Raw genomic sequence first — 13,670 nt, forward strand, 5'->3', positions numbered from 1 at the left:
ACAGTCGAGTGGCTCGATCTGTTCCAGTACTGTTACTTAAACGATGACCTCTCTGTTCCCTGCCACTGAACAGCCTAAGGACTATCAAATCCCGATCCCACTCTGCCACAGCGCTTATCCAGGTTCCCCCGTCCATCAACAGTCACAAACAATCTCTCTAAATCACTGGCAGATCGTTAATTCATCCCTCACACACTCAAATCCAGACACTTTTTTGATCACATAATTCTTCCATATATTAACATCTCGCTTTCTGCACCCTCAAGTCCTAATTGGTCCATCTCTGGGATGTGGTCAGTGGCTGTGTGATATGGACATTGAGTGCAAAGTCACCAAATAATGAATGAGCTTTAAAGCCAATAATGGTTGAGCTTTACTATTAAAGTCTCAAACTAGGGATCTGTAGATTAGTGTCGCTTTTTGATCTCATATCCTCGACCCGTTGATGTGGCATCATAGACGCCGTTGCCTGATGTTGATGCAGGCTGGGAGTCATGATAATGAGCAACAGGATGAGTGCAACAAGGGGCCGTGTGACAAATACTGGGTGCATGTGCTGTAAAGTGAAGACACTCTTAACTCGATTCACCTGATTTGTGCCAGTTTATGCCTCAATGTGCTGAGCTGTGTTAGATATTCAGCAGCCAGGCTCATTATAAGACCTAATTCAATTGACCTGGAGATGTAAACACATGTGTATGTGCACATAAGAGGGCCAATTAGGAGTGTTTCGACACTGAACCGCAGTGATTTGTTGCACGGTGAGGAGTAATATTGAGAAACTGAAGAAATAGCATATCTTGTAGTTCCTGGTCAGGGAGGGAGACAAAAAAGAGGGAGAAAGAGGGAGAGGTGGGGGGTCAGTACAGGCCCAGCTAGTGTCCCATGCTTACTTGGGTGTAATGACCCATCAGTGGTGACATCTTGTTTCATCAACTTCTGCTTGCCTTCACTTGTCTGTCTAGGCCTGCTCTCTCTTCCTTTCTCCTGCCCTTCTCCCCTCCTGCCTCCTGAAATCCATCTTCCTCTCTCATGTTTTCCATTTCAGTGTAAGTGCCAGTGTGCCTCTGCTAGATGTAAAGGATAACCCTGAACCATGTACTAGAGGACATCCAGATTCAGAGCGTGGGATTGTTTTATGATACAGTGTTATGTAATGGTTGAAATCCAAATCACATATCAGTATATATGGCAATTATGGCAAATGTCTGTAGAAAATTGTTTCTAAAATGATCAAACTTATGTTTCATACAACTTCAAAAAGTTGTGACACTGTGAACCAGAAATAAAACAGCGTATGACAGCTTGCTAGTCCTTTTTTGATACTTTATTGGAAACAGCACAAAAATAATATATTTAATGTTTGACCTCATCAGCTTCATTGATTTTGTAAAGATATGTTTTTTCTGAATTTGATGGCAGCAACATGTTTCAAACAGGTTGGGACAGGAGCAGCTAAAGACTGTTTGGAACGTTCACAGTTAAACAGGTTGATTTGTAACAGGTGATAGTATCATGATTGGGTATGAAAGGGGCATCCTGGAAAGGCTCAGTCATTCACAAGCAAGGACACAGGGACACATTTCGTAAAACACAGTTTGTTTGGAAATGATTGTAATCAGTTTTTATTTACGTTTCACACAGCGTCCCAACTGTTTTAGAATCAGGGTTGCACACTGAACTGTTTCCAGTGTTTACATGAGACCAAAATCTTTGCACATGAACAAAAACTTGCCTGGAATCAGTCATTTGGACAGGAATTTTGTATACTAATGATATGATCCTATCATCATAACATAAATCCATTTAAAGTAGATATACTATGTTATTTGACTTAAAGATGGAACATTTATTTGATTAACCAAATACTCAATAGGTCAAAAATGAATCAGTAATAATTTTTGAAATCGAATTACCATTTGTGTCATTATTTTTTAAGCAAAATTGCCCCAAAAGGTGTTTACTGGTTTATTAGTCTGCTATGAAACTAAGTTGAATATCATTAAGGTTTTGGGCAAAACAAGCAATTTCATGATGTCACTGTGGATTGCGACAAAACAATTAACCAATTAAGAAAGCAATTGCCATTTGCTGCCTGAATAGAATTTTTGATGATTGATTTGATGCACTACAATTTTACTTTCAGAAACTGAATTCATAATCATAATATAACAAGCTAAAATATGAAACCTGTATTTTAGGGATATGTATCCCAAAAAGGGTGAGCAGCGGTGGAAGTGGTGTGAGTCGAAAATGCCATAACAGCATAAACTGCAGTCTAATTTTCTCTGTCGGAAGTGTTTATGCAAGCCTGCATGTGTGTCTCTGTGTGTGTGTGTGTGTGTACGTGTGTGTGTGAAGAGGCAGGGGGCCCAGCTGACGAGGCCTCTCACTGGGACACTGGCAGGCCTAAGTCGCCGCAGGCCCAGCTCTCAGCTCTACCTCTGACAGGCTTCATACTTATTGCTCAATGACATTCGATGTTTTCCATCAGTTTGCTGTAAGATTGATTTCCCAGATATGTTTGAAATATCTCCAGAGCCCTAGAGCAGGGTGACTGGCACAGTGGCACCAAGAGAGAGGGAGGAAGAGGTGGTGCAGAGGAGGAGATGGTGTGCACAGGGCAAGGGGAAAAGAATAAATAGAAATACGAAAAGCAAATGCAGGAAATCAACAGATGAGCTGTTACCTGCAGAACACTCGAGGTGCCTGTGCTGTCTACAGCAGCAGACTGTAGCGTCCAGGGATTCAACCATTATTCTCAGTATTGATTACTCTTGATTATTTTTGATTAATTATTTAATCATCTGGTTTATAAAGTCAGAAAACAGTGAAAAAGGCCCATGGCAATCCACTTCCAGAGCCCAAGTTCACTGCACTATGGAGTTTTCTTGTAAACAAACATGTTATGTTTATGGTTATTGTTTCTCACGAACATTTACTACTTTTGTTGTCACATCACTTAACTTCTTGTCTCATGTTACCTACCATAGCTGCCAGGCAGTGAAAAGAGTGATACCAAGGAGCATCTATCATGCCACAAGGACGTTCGCGCAAATGCATGCATGCCCTTTATGTGCGCACACTGGAACCTGGTCATAGTGCGTCCAAGACTTCACATAGTGCCTTCAACGTCTCCACATTTTTTGTCAACCAAAGCTCCAAAACCCACAGATTTTTAGTTTGTTTTTACATAAAACACAGTTTCACAGCAAAACCTCACATTTGAGGAGCTAAAACAATCAAAATGTATCATTTTTGCTCAATAAATGGCTTTTTGATCGGGAGAATTGTTGTTTTCTGTTGCTCATCAGTTAAGTGACTAATGGTTTCTGATTGCTTGTTGAACTTTCCCTGTTCTCAGATTGAGCCTCTGAAGGCAGTGTGAATACTTTAAGCTCAAAATAAACTGGGCCATGTTGATGAATGACCCAGAGAGGCCCGACAGTCCCTGTGGTGTGATTCCTGTTGTGGCATCATGCTCATCCTTCTCTCGAGGTGTTTATCATGATTGGGTGAGGCCTCATGATGAATTTCTCCCCTTTGTGAAAACGCATCCTGGGTGCATATTGCATTATGTCACATCTCATCACTGAGCATTGGAGCACGTTTACTGCTTTGTTTTCTTGGGAGTGCAGGGGGAGGGGGGCAGCACAGATCTACTGTTTTAAACTCTTTAATGCAATTTAGCAATGCCACATATTCTTTTCACGTTTCATTGGAGTCCTTTACGTGTGAAATTGCGAAGCCTTGCCTAGCCTGAGCGACACGGCACAGCAGAGGCAGGGTCACACCGAAGCGCCAGATGTGGGAGGGAGAGCGAAATTAATTGCTACACATTGTTCAGTGGGTGTGTACGCACCTTCAGTGAATTAACCGCTCTCGGGGTGTGACTGTTTGAATAACGGGAATTAGGTATGAGGCCTCTCACTCACAGCTGAAGCCAACTGCAGACATTGCATCCAATTAGCTCATGTGGCCCCAAATTCACATGCTTAACTTGTCGTCTGTTAGTGCATAAAGAAGGAAAACACTTTTCATGAACAACACATCGTATGTAGTTTCTGTTCTCTGGTTCTCATGCAGACAATACACCTCTCTGACCAATTTTTAAAATCTGTCATTCAGGACAACAAACTATTTAATTGAAAGGTAATTTAATATTATACATTTGAAGAATTATTAAAGGCAAACCACTTAATTCAAGTGACATATTGAGACAGACAGTTTTCACAGTGATGACCTGAAAGCTGTGCATTAGGTGAAAATGGCAAACCAATTAGAGAGAGCATCACTGCGAACCCATTAATGTGAATCTTAATGTTGTCTGTTCAGTCTTGTATTGCTATCAGATTAGACTTCACAGTGGGGCTGAGAGCAGAGGTAATGCACATTAATGACAGTTGGATGGCAGACATCAGGAGCATATGGTGCTCTCCTATGGCCATTACCAAGTTCATACTGTCCCTCCACCCATAGGGAGGATGACAAGGAAGTCAAATCTAATTTAAGACAGAATTCCTCCTTTAATGACATATAAGCGATAGAGCTTTTAATTCATTTGATCACAGTTAGTAGCTGCATTGTACAACCTGATTGTATGACAACTGCTTTCACTACATTCCACATCTTTACCTAAAGACCTACAGTATGATGGAGTGGCAGTACATCATCTTGTTCCTCTGAGGTCCACAATTACCATCTAAGCAGCTCACAGTGACCCTAACCCACACTGCCAGCATCATCTGTATCGGAGGAACTAACAGTGGCGTGCCCACCCTAATCGTGACCCTGGCATAGTCTCCAGGGTGGAGAGCTTCTTGTAGCCTGGCCCGGCACAATAGAGCACCTCTTCCCTCCACCTGCCCCCCCCGTCTCTCTATTTTCCTGGGCAGTGGGGGGTGGAGGGGTGGAGGTGGGGAGGGGCGGCAGTTAGATGGAGCGGTGGTGGTGGTGGGGGGGCACTCTGCTTCCCCTGGGGCTGCCTGCTGGAGCGAGGTGACCCAGCTTGTCGCTCGGTGACCTGTGAGAGGGACATTATGAAGTGTGAGTGGCTGTCACCCTAACCGCTTGTGACAGCACGGCTCCCGGCACAGCTGTGCCAGCCTGCCCCAGCCAGAGACCCAGGGCCCAAGGAGAAGGGGGCGGGAGAGAGGCCGCTTTGGAGAAGGCGCGGGCAAGGGTGGGGTGCTTGGAGAGTGTCTGTGGTGGGGCAGGAGTAGAAGGAGAAAGGAGGTGAGGGTGTTCGGGGCCTTTACTCTTACTGGTGTAATGGCTTCTCCATTGATTCTGGTGCTTAAGGGACAGCCCCGCGGCTCCACAGTGCCAAAGCCGCCACAGTTGGGCTTGGAGCTGCAGGACGACGTGGGGATGCGATGGTAGAGGTGTAGGTGACCAGCTGGTATCCTTTGAGCCAGCGGGGTTTCATACATTAACTTCAAATAACTTTGTGACTTGTCTTTTCCTGGTTGTCCGTTTCTCTTCTCAGTCAGAAGTGTTTCCTCCTCATCAAGCACATGTGAGACACAAACATTTCGGTCCTATTGATCTTCCTCAGGTCTGCAGTGAAAGACACCAGGATACATGACAGGCTGTGCTCTGTCACTTTTCATTTTAATGTGAGGCTATACTGAACCTCATGAGGATTTTGTTCTATTTCGTCCTCTGCAGATCTCTGTGATTAAGGCTCTATAAGGGTCAGAGACCTCTGACATGCCTGTGCTGTTCTTTGTCACCTTGATAAACTCATTAGTTTGTGGAGTGACCACAGGGATGAAAGCGCTGGTGTCTAAATCCAGATGAGGTTTATTAAGTTACACTCCCTCCTGCTCAGTGTCTTTTTTTTTTGTCCTTTGATACTTCACTGCAAACTTTACTGTCTCTTCTTCCATTTTTCCATTCAGATAATAATGTGTATGTGCAACTTTAAAATTATTCTGTAGACACACATGAGACAGAGGACATTTGAAACATTATTGAAACATAGATTTCTTATAACTCAGGCCGTCTAAGTTCACTGATCAGCTCGCACAAAGTCAAGTAAACAAAACTAGCTCACAGGTAATCAATGTGAAAATGATTTGATCAGTGTGAGCTGTGGTCTAGTGATGCAGGAGTGTAATACTTGTGTATTTCGGACTAATTCGCTCATTTCACAAAATGAGCGTGTGGCTCTTTTGGACACATATAGGCAAACACTGGCTGTGGGGAACCACACATGATTGGAGTAACGTGCTGTTAAAAAGACAAGCTAATGAAATATTTATGTATCGCACTGGCTGAGCTACTAAGAATGAAGGGCACACCGACCGGGAGGTGTTCATGCTTGCTTGTGTTTGTTCAACTTCTGTGATAAACAGAGTTTCAGTTGTTTCCTCTGCACAAACATATACATGTAAGGTGTAACTGAAAATAAGTTGGCAACTGTGAGACATGATTTCAGGCTGTCCTGATTTATGATGTGAAACTGTCTTTTGGAGATTGAGCAGATTATTGAATAAAAAAAATCAATGATAGAATAAATGGAAAAGGAAAATAATTAAAAGTTAGTATAAGTAACTACATCAAAATGCCTCTGAGGAGCAGTATGCTTCTCTCATTATGTGAAAAAGTCACACAGCCCAGCATCAGTGTCTGACAGTGTACACTGCAACAGCCCTACTTACTGGTGGAAGAGGACACACTGTGATTTCCTTAAGCAGGTCTCTAATTCCTCTAATTACTGTACACTGCAAAAAGTGTTCTTTACACATGGATGAGCAAACCAAGAAACACAGGAGTGTGACTCCTCTGGAGGTGTTCCCAAGCATCAAATGAGCTCATGTGTCTCACTTTGCTTATTTTTATAAGTTGAAAATGCCAGAGTGGAGCAATAGGATGCATAATTCCTTTATAGCGGTCATTTGAAAAATGTCCATCTTGACATCTGTGGCAATCCCTTTGAGTCCTTTACATCAGCTGTTTCAAAGATAAGTCCTCATCTGTCCCACCTCACTGCAGGCTGCAAGCAGGCGACAAATATGCAAACAGAGGAGGTGACGTGAAATTGGTCTAATTGAATAATAGAACCGGAATAAACCTGTTAAAGGGAGCAAATGTTTTCCCACAATACAAGACATCTCTATCAGGGGCTGAATTCAGGTCAATTACTGCTCATTTACCCAGCCTGACAGTCTAACTACCAACGTGCCAATCCATGTTACAGGTTTTAATAACCAGTTTGACTCCATTCAAACAAACATAAACGACATAAACAACAAAACCAATTGTTTCTCTCTGCACTATTTTACGTACTGTATCCAGTGAAGGAACAAGTGTGTGTGTGTGTGTGTGTGTGTGTGTGTGTGTGTGTGTGTGTGTGTGTGTGTGTGTGTGTGTGTGTGTGTGTGTGTGTGTTCTACAGGTTTGGTCAAACAGCAAGCTTACTTGTACATACAGTAGTTACATATGACAGAACTTTCAATTAGATTAACCAGTGTGGAAAACTACTCGTCAGTGGATTATGTACACTAAGAAATGTTGAAATAATGTTTTGAGAAATGTCATTATTGAAATAATTCCTACAACTTAATTTTTAAAAAAGTTCAGTCATCTATATATTACACCATTTTCATACAGGTAAGGATTTTCCAAGTAATGTGTGAATGAATTGGTGAAAGTAAAGTGAATTGGTTCAAATGTTTGGTTTTAATTATTAGAGATTAAACAGCTGTGCCTGGATTTTTGTTAGTAAATATCAGATAGCCCAGCCAAGATGCATTTACTGTAATTCCTTTGCGACAATTCCTTAGTAATTTACTTTCCTCATCACATTTGTGGTGCACTATATTTACAGTGTTCAGTGCAATGTAATTGCTCTAACCAGAGTGGTCCAAATAACGGTACTTCCGCTAAGTATGAAAATAAGACTTAATTCACAGGTTCTCTTCTAACTTCAGCCCCTACATTTCTTTCTTTTATTGCTTTCACACCATCTTCCTGCCCTTTGCATTCAATCCCTGCATAACTTTCATCTCCCACTATGTCTGTATTCCTGCTCTGTATCTAAACCTTGCCACTTTACTCCACACCTTTCTCTCTCCCTCTCTCTGAACCCCTCTGTCACGGCTGACCTGCGTCCTCTCTCTGCAGGGCCTCTCCTGGTAGCGCCCAGCTGGCGCACTGCGAATCGGCTGGGCAGAGGCAGGAGGCAGTGCCAGCTCTACTGGTGCAGAAAGGGGCACACCAGGCAGACAGGCCCAGTGTCAGCAGCAGCAACAGCAGCAGCAGCAGCAGCAGCAGCAGCATGCTGTCCCCCCGGCTGCCACATTCACAACACACACATGTCCGCGTAAATATCCCTGCAACTCGAATGCATGCACACCAGCATCAGCGGACCAATGCCAAATAGGTTTGATCCGACTGGGACCTAGTTAACTGGGACAAAACATTTGTTTACACACTACACTAGTGCAAACAGGCACACATTGAGTCACACACACATTCACATGGCAGGAGATGGAGGGACAGTACCATATTCACATAAAGAAAGCTATTCTCCGCTGCCATTTACAGGCTCCTAAGTGATTAGTTTGCCAGTCCTGATGTCAGCTTGGGGCCTCCTGTCCCCTGAAGGAGTCTGAGCTACACGCAGCATGTAATAGAGCACATATTGAACGGCACGCATGTTTATTGTCTTGTATTTGTCCTCAGGGTCCACACTTGAAGCTTGTTGTAATTAAGAAGCTAGAGACTGGGCCTCCTGCCTTAAGCTACCCCTTCCTGCCTTCAGCCCTGGGTATTTCTGTCCATTCCCTGCCTACAGATTCAACTTGACCTTCCTTTAGCAGCAACTTTATTAACCCCAGTAAAACCCTGCTGCCTTGAGATCAGATTTACAGTAATTAAGATCAGCAGGGAGCATGTTGCTGACATAACTTTAAAACTGGTGAACTCAGGTGGCTTGAATTGAAATGTCAAGAAATATACAGAATAATGCAACAATACTGTGACATGTATGTGACGGGAATTTCAATAGCATCCATGGTGTGACTTATTCTAACTCAGACATTCATACGGGAATTGTTTTTCCCTGCATCGAAAAGGAACTTGCTGATTTGCATACTGTGTGATTATCAGGGTCTTGAGTATTCAGCCAAACTTCCTTATTTGTGTTTGTGCCTCTGTGTGTGTGTGTGTGTGTGTGTGTGTGTGTGTGTGTGTGTGTGTGTGTGTGTGTGTGTGTGTGTGTGTGTGTGTGTGTGTGTGTGTGTGTGTGTGTGATCTGACCTCTTTCACACAGAGAGACCCCCAATTGTGCTCCAGTAGCCAGCCGAGCTCAGTGAAGCGGAGCCTATATGCTCAGTGGCATTTCACACACCCAAACGCGTGCATGTAAACACACATGAATATCATTTATCCAGCTGGGGTCCCATGCGACACACACACACACACAGACACTGGCTTGGATATGGAAATAATAGTCGGGGTCTTACACCCTAATGTACGCCTTGCATCGCACCTCTGTGCAGCAGAAAGCCCGTCAGCCATATCTCCCATGTTATCAGTGCGACTCTTGCTAGACTGTGCAGGTCAGCCCACCCTTTGACAGCCCCCAGGATTTGAGGCACACTTCCGCCTTAAAAGTTGTACACAGCTACCTTTGATAATCAAGATAGAAACTAATTGAGCCCATCCATGCGAAAGATGCTCTCGCCTTTTCAGGCACACACACTTTTTGAGGAGACGGGGGCCTACACTGTTTCAGCTCATCCAACTGTGAGATTCTCCTTTCCCCTTTCCAGTCCTGCCATCATCTTACTAATGGTGTTTCTATCTCTTCTCCATAGGAGGTAAATGAAGCTTTTAAGCAGGGTGGAGGGAAGGGGGACCACTGAAAAGATTAATTGACTTTCTGCAGAGCTTCACTTATCCTCCACTGGCACCTTTGACTTGTGAGTGTATTTGTGTTTGGATTATATGATTATATCACCATTATTGCAGCAATTTGTGGTTTGATCAAAACTGTGTTGGGAAATATCAAACTGTGTCCCATCAACCATTTTGTCCACAGTAGCTGCTTGGTAGCAATTAGGAGGCATTGTTGGTAAAATATTTTGTGATTATAGATTATTAATGTAATAAAGACAATTCTGAAGTCATTAGTTTTTGTGTATTTCCAAATTTGTGCAGTTAAATGGCTAAAAAAATAACCACAGTAATACAGATTACATTATCTGTACATGTATAACATGATATTCATCTTTCTCATTTTTTGTCCCTTGATAATGCCTGTCCCTGTTAAGATCCTAACTCTTTGCAAAACATCAAATTCTAAGCAACAGACTTGCCAAACAAATCTCATATTACTCTCATGTTGTGGCTGAGAGCTCAATGCAAAACACACATACATTTACAACAGCACACTCTGCCTGTGTCGTACAGAAACACAGAAAACACACGTAGATGCACAGCAGATCAAACACAGCACGCAATGTGTGATTTGTTGTCCACTTCAGCAGTATGTTGTGAATGAGCTAACGAGGTTTATTTTGGTTTCAGCATTGTGACTGTATGGGTCTGATACCACTAAAGGCAATAGCCATACTCCTACAGCCATTTACCAAATACTGTTGTGTTCATCAGTTTTTAGTGTCCTCCAGAAACTTCCTTGTAGAGATGCTGCATTGTTGTTGTTTTTTGTTTTTTTATTTTTTGCCATAGATGTCTTAATTGTTAAATATGTTTCTAAATTCGCTTGTATTGATTTGCATGTATTTCATTTATTTGCAACATGTTTTTTTGAGTGTGATGAGTGTGTTGTCAAAGTGTCGAAGATGTTTTCTTTGTTACCTTATGGATCAGAAGTATCAGAAGTCCCAGAAATGCTTTAGATTACAGTGTAAGTACAGAAGTACAAAGGGACAAGTTGTGAAGATAGGGAATAAGAAGGCAACGATGTGGAAACTGAAAAAGAATTTATGCTGTAGGCTTGTTTCAACTAATATGTATCCTGTCTGTATTACCAGATATAATATGACCTGCTGAGCAACCCAGCTACTGTAGAAGTTCGAGAGAGACAGTGAGCTCTGTAGCATTTTCTAAATCTGATGTGATTCATTTTAAAGTAATTGTGCGCTAACTACCTTCACTGGAGAGATACAGACATCACAAAATGGGGACAGGCGATGTGGTCCCTGAAAAACTGCATTGTCCATTTGTTTATTTACAGTGGAACAAATGAAAGTCAAGGGAAAAGAGTATTGTCAGGAAACACTGTAGGCCGGTAGCCTGTTGTAAAGTGGGCCTACGTCTGGGGTCCAACACTGTACTGCAAGTGGACTTCAGCAGCCTGAGGTGGGACAGGTTTATGTGGTAAAATGAAAGGAAAAAAGCTTATTTTAAGTTCCCACATTGTTACTCCCCCTCACCCCTAACTTCACATCCAGTATGTACCAGTATATACTGCACTGGTAGGACAAAACATCACACTGGAAATTGGGAGGAATTGTTTTCTACGTGTCAGGCACGCAATCTAAAGTGTGACTGAAGTCATAATTATTAAATCACTGTTTGCATTAGCTGGAATGTGTCCACAGTGGATTTAATGAATGAAGATGAGTCACAGCAGCTGCAGAACGCCAAGTATAAACCTGATTATTCCTCTGCAAAGCCTTTCTGAAGTTCTGAAGAGTTTGCACGAGTATAGAGGAAGACAAGGAGCTCTGCATGTCTTATGTAGATGGCTGAAATCCCCCTGACCGACTGTTAGCGAGACAAGCTGTGACGAACTGTTTCGTGGAACAAGATGACCGAGGGCTGTTGCTGTCTCAGACGCAGAGTACAGTCTTGGATTAAGCTGGTTGTGATGTGTAGAATCCATCCATTAGTGTTCAGTCTAATCCAAGAAAATGCTTTCATGTGTCTGTGTACAGTATGATAGTGGGGAGCGGAATAACCTCCTGCATGTCTCAGATGTGTGACTCTGATCTCAGACCATCCTCACCTCACCTTCTTTCACACATACATATGATGGACAGTCAGCACGTACACAGGCTGAAATAAGTTTGACTTTGACTCCAAACACTGGTATGGTGAGAGCGAGGAGCCAAATGTGTGAATGTACAAGAGCTCTCTCCCCACCCCCACCTCCCCCGCTGTAAACTCCACCACCCACAGCTGCACACACTTCTCCTGTCACGGTGATAATCTCTTTGTCAGGAGCCGTCTGTTGCAGATTTGTCCGTCTGATTCGGTGAACGTCCGAGTGGCAGGTCTAGCTGTAGTGCCACAGGGTGTCCGTGTGTGTGTGTGTGTGTGTGTGTGTGTGTGTGTGTGTGTGTGTGTGTGTGTGTGTGTGTGTGTGTGTGTGTGTGTGTGTGTGTGTGTGTGTGTGTGTGTGTGTGTGCCCACCCAGTGCCATAGGTGGTGGGATCTCCGTCGCTGTCAGAGTGTGTATATCGCTTGACTTTGGAACTCTGTTTTTTGAGGGAAGAGCAATGTTGAGCAGCACAGGCACAGATACAGATACAAAAGGGAATGATTGCATTTTACATTTCAAGGCCAAATCAGTATCACCCTCTCTACCATATTTGGATCTATATTCTTCTTTCCTTATTTTGCAGGCAATATAGCACGACATACATCAGCACTCTGTGATAACTAAGTGGGAAATACTGTTAAATTGGAAATGGCCTTCCACTAGATGGCTCCACTTTCTGCATAGAGCTGTGTCTGATCCCTGTGCTCATAAATTAACAAGCAACACTGGAAATCATTTCTCCCCTGTGTTCACAAAAAAAGGTTATTCGAAACATAATTTGACATCCGAGGGAAAAGAAAACTGATTAAGTGCTGGTAATAGTCCAGTAATATTGTATTCATTTCTCGTCATGTGCAATTGCAGTGCGCCGTTGATCTCTAAATAAGCTGTTTAGTCTTTAATCCTGCAAAATATAACGTTACGCATGTCATCTTTGTAGCCTGCAGATCGCTGCCGAACATTTGCTCACTTGATCTGACAGTGTTTTGTCTTTGTCTTAAATATTGAGCGAGCGAGGAACACCTTCCATATGCTGTAACATGCTCTAAATCTCTTTTCACTCTCTTCCCATTGCAGGAAGGTCAGAGGTGAAGACCTGCTTCAAAACAGCACCTCCAGAGAGGGTAACTATTCAGTAACTTGCTCAAGGACACGTTGGCAGTTTGGACCTGAACTTTGGCTGTGCGGTTAACAGCTGGCTAGGTGCGAACCAGTTTTCCTGCTCATTATTTTAAACACTTTCACTTGTATGTGCTCACTTTTAAGTACTACTAAAGACCAGAGCCTGACCCTAGAACTGATTTGATTGTATGCCAAAGTAAGATTAAATGATTTGTTGAAGCTTCATGAGTGTTGAGATATTAACTTGTAATGAAATAATGTGTTGAAATAAGATGAGAAAATTCAATTTTGAAGTTCATGAAAGATAATCTAAATTCTGAGAAAGCTGTAATTGTTGGGTTGAGTTATTGTTTCTCGAAGCTCTTTTTCTTTCTTTTGCCTTTCATCTCTCCCCTCCCGACACCTTCTCCTTCCTCTATCTGTTGTTTGGTCTCCTCTTGTCACTCCACTGCAATCATCTTCGCAGGGGGGCTTGTCATCTGTATCTACTCATATCCTCCAATCCCTTTTGCTCTGAACACTACTGCAC

Source organism: Chaetodon trifascialis, chromosome 1, assembly GCF_039877785.1.
Source record: "Chaetodon trifascialis isolate fChaTrf1 chromosome 1, fChaTrf1.hap1, whole genome shotgun sequence".
NCBI lineage: Eukaryota > Metazoa > Chordata > Actinopteri > Chaetodontiformes > Chaetodontidae > Chaetodon > Chaetodon trifascialis.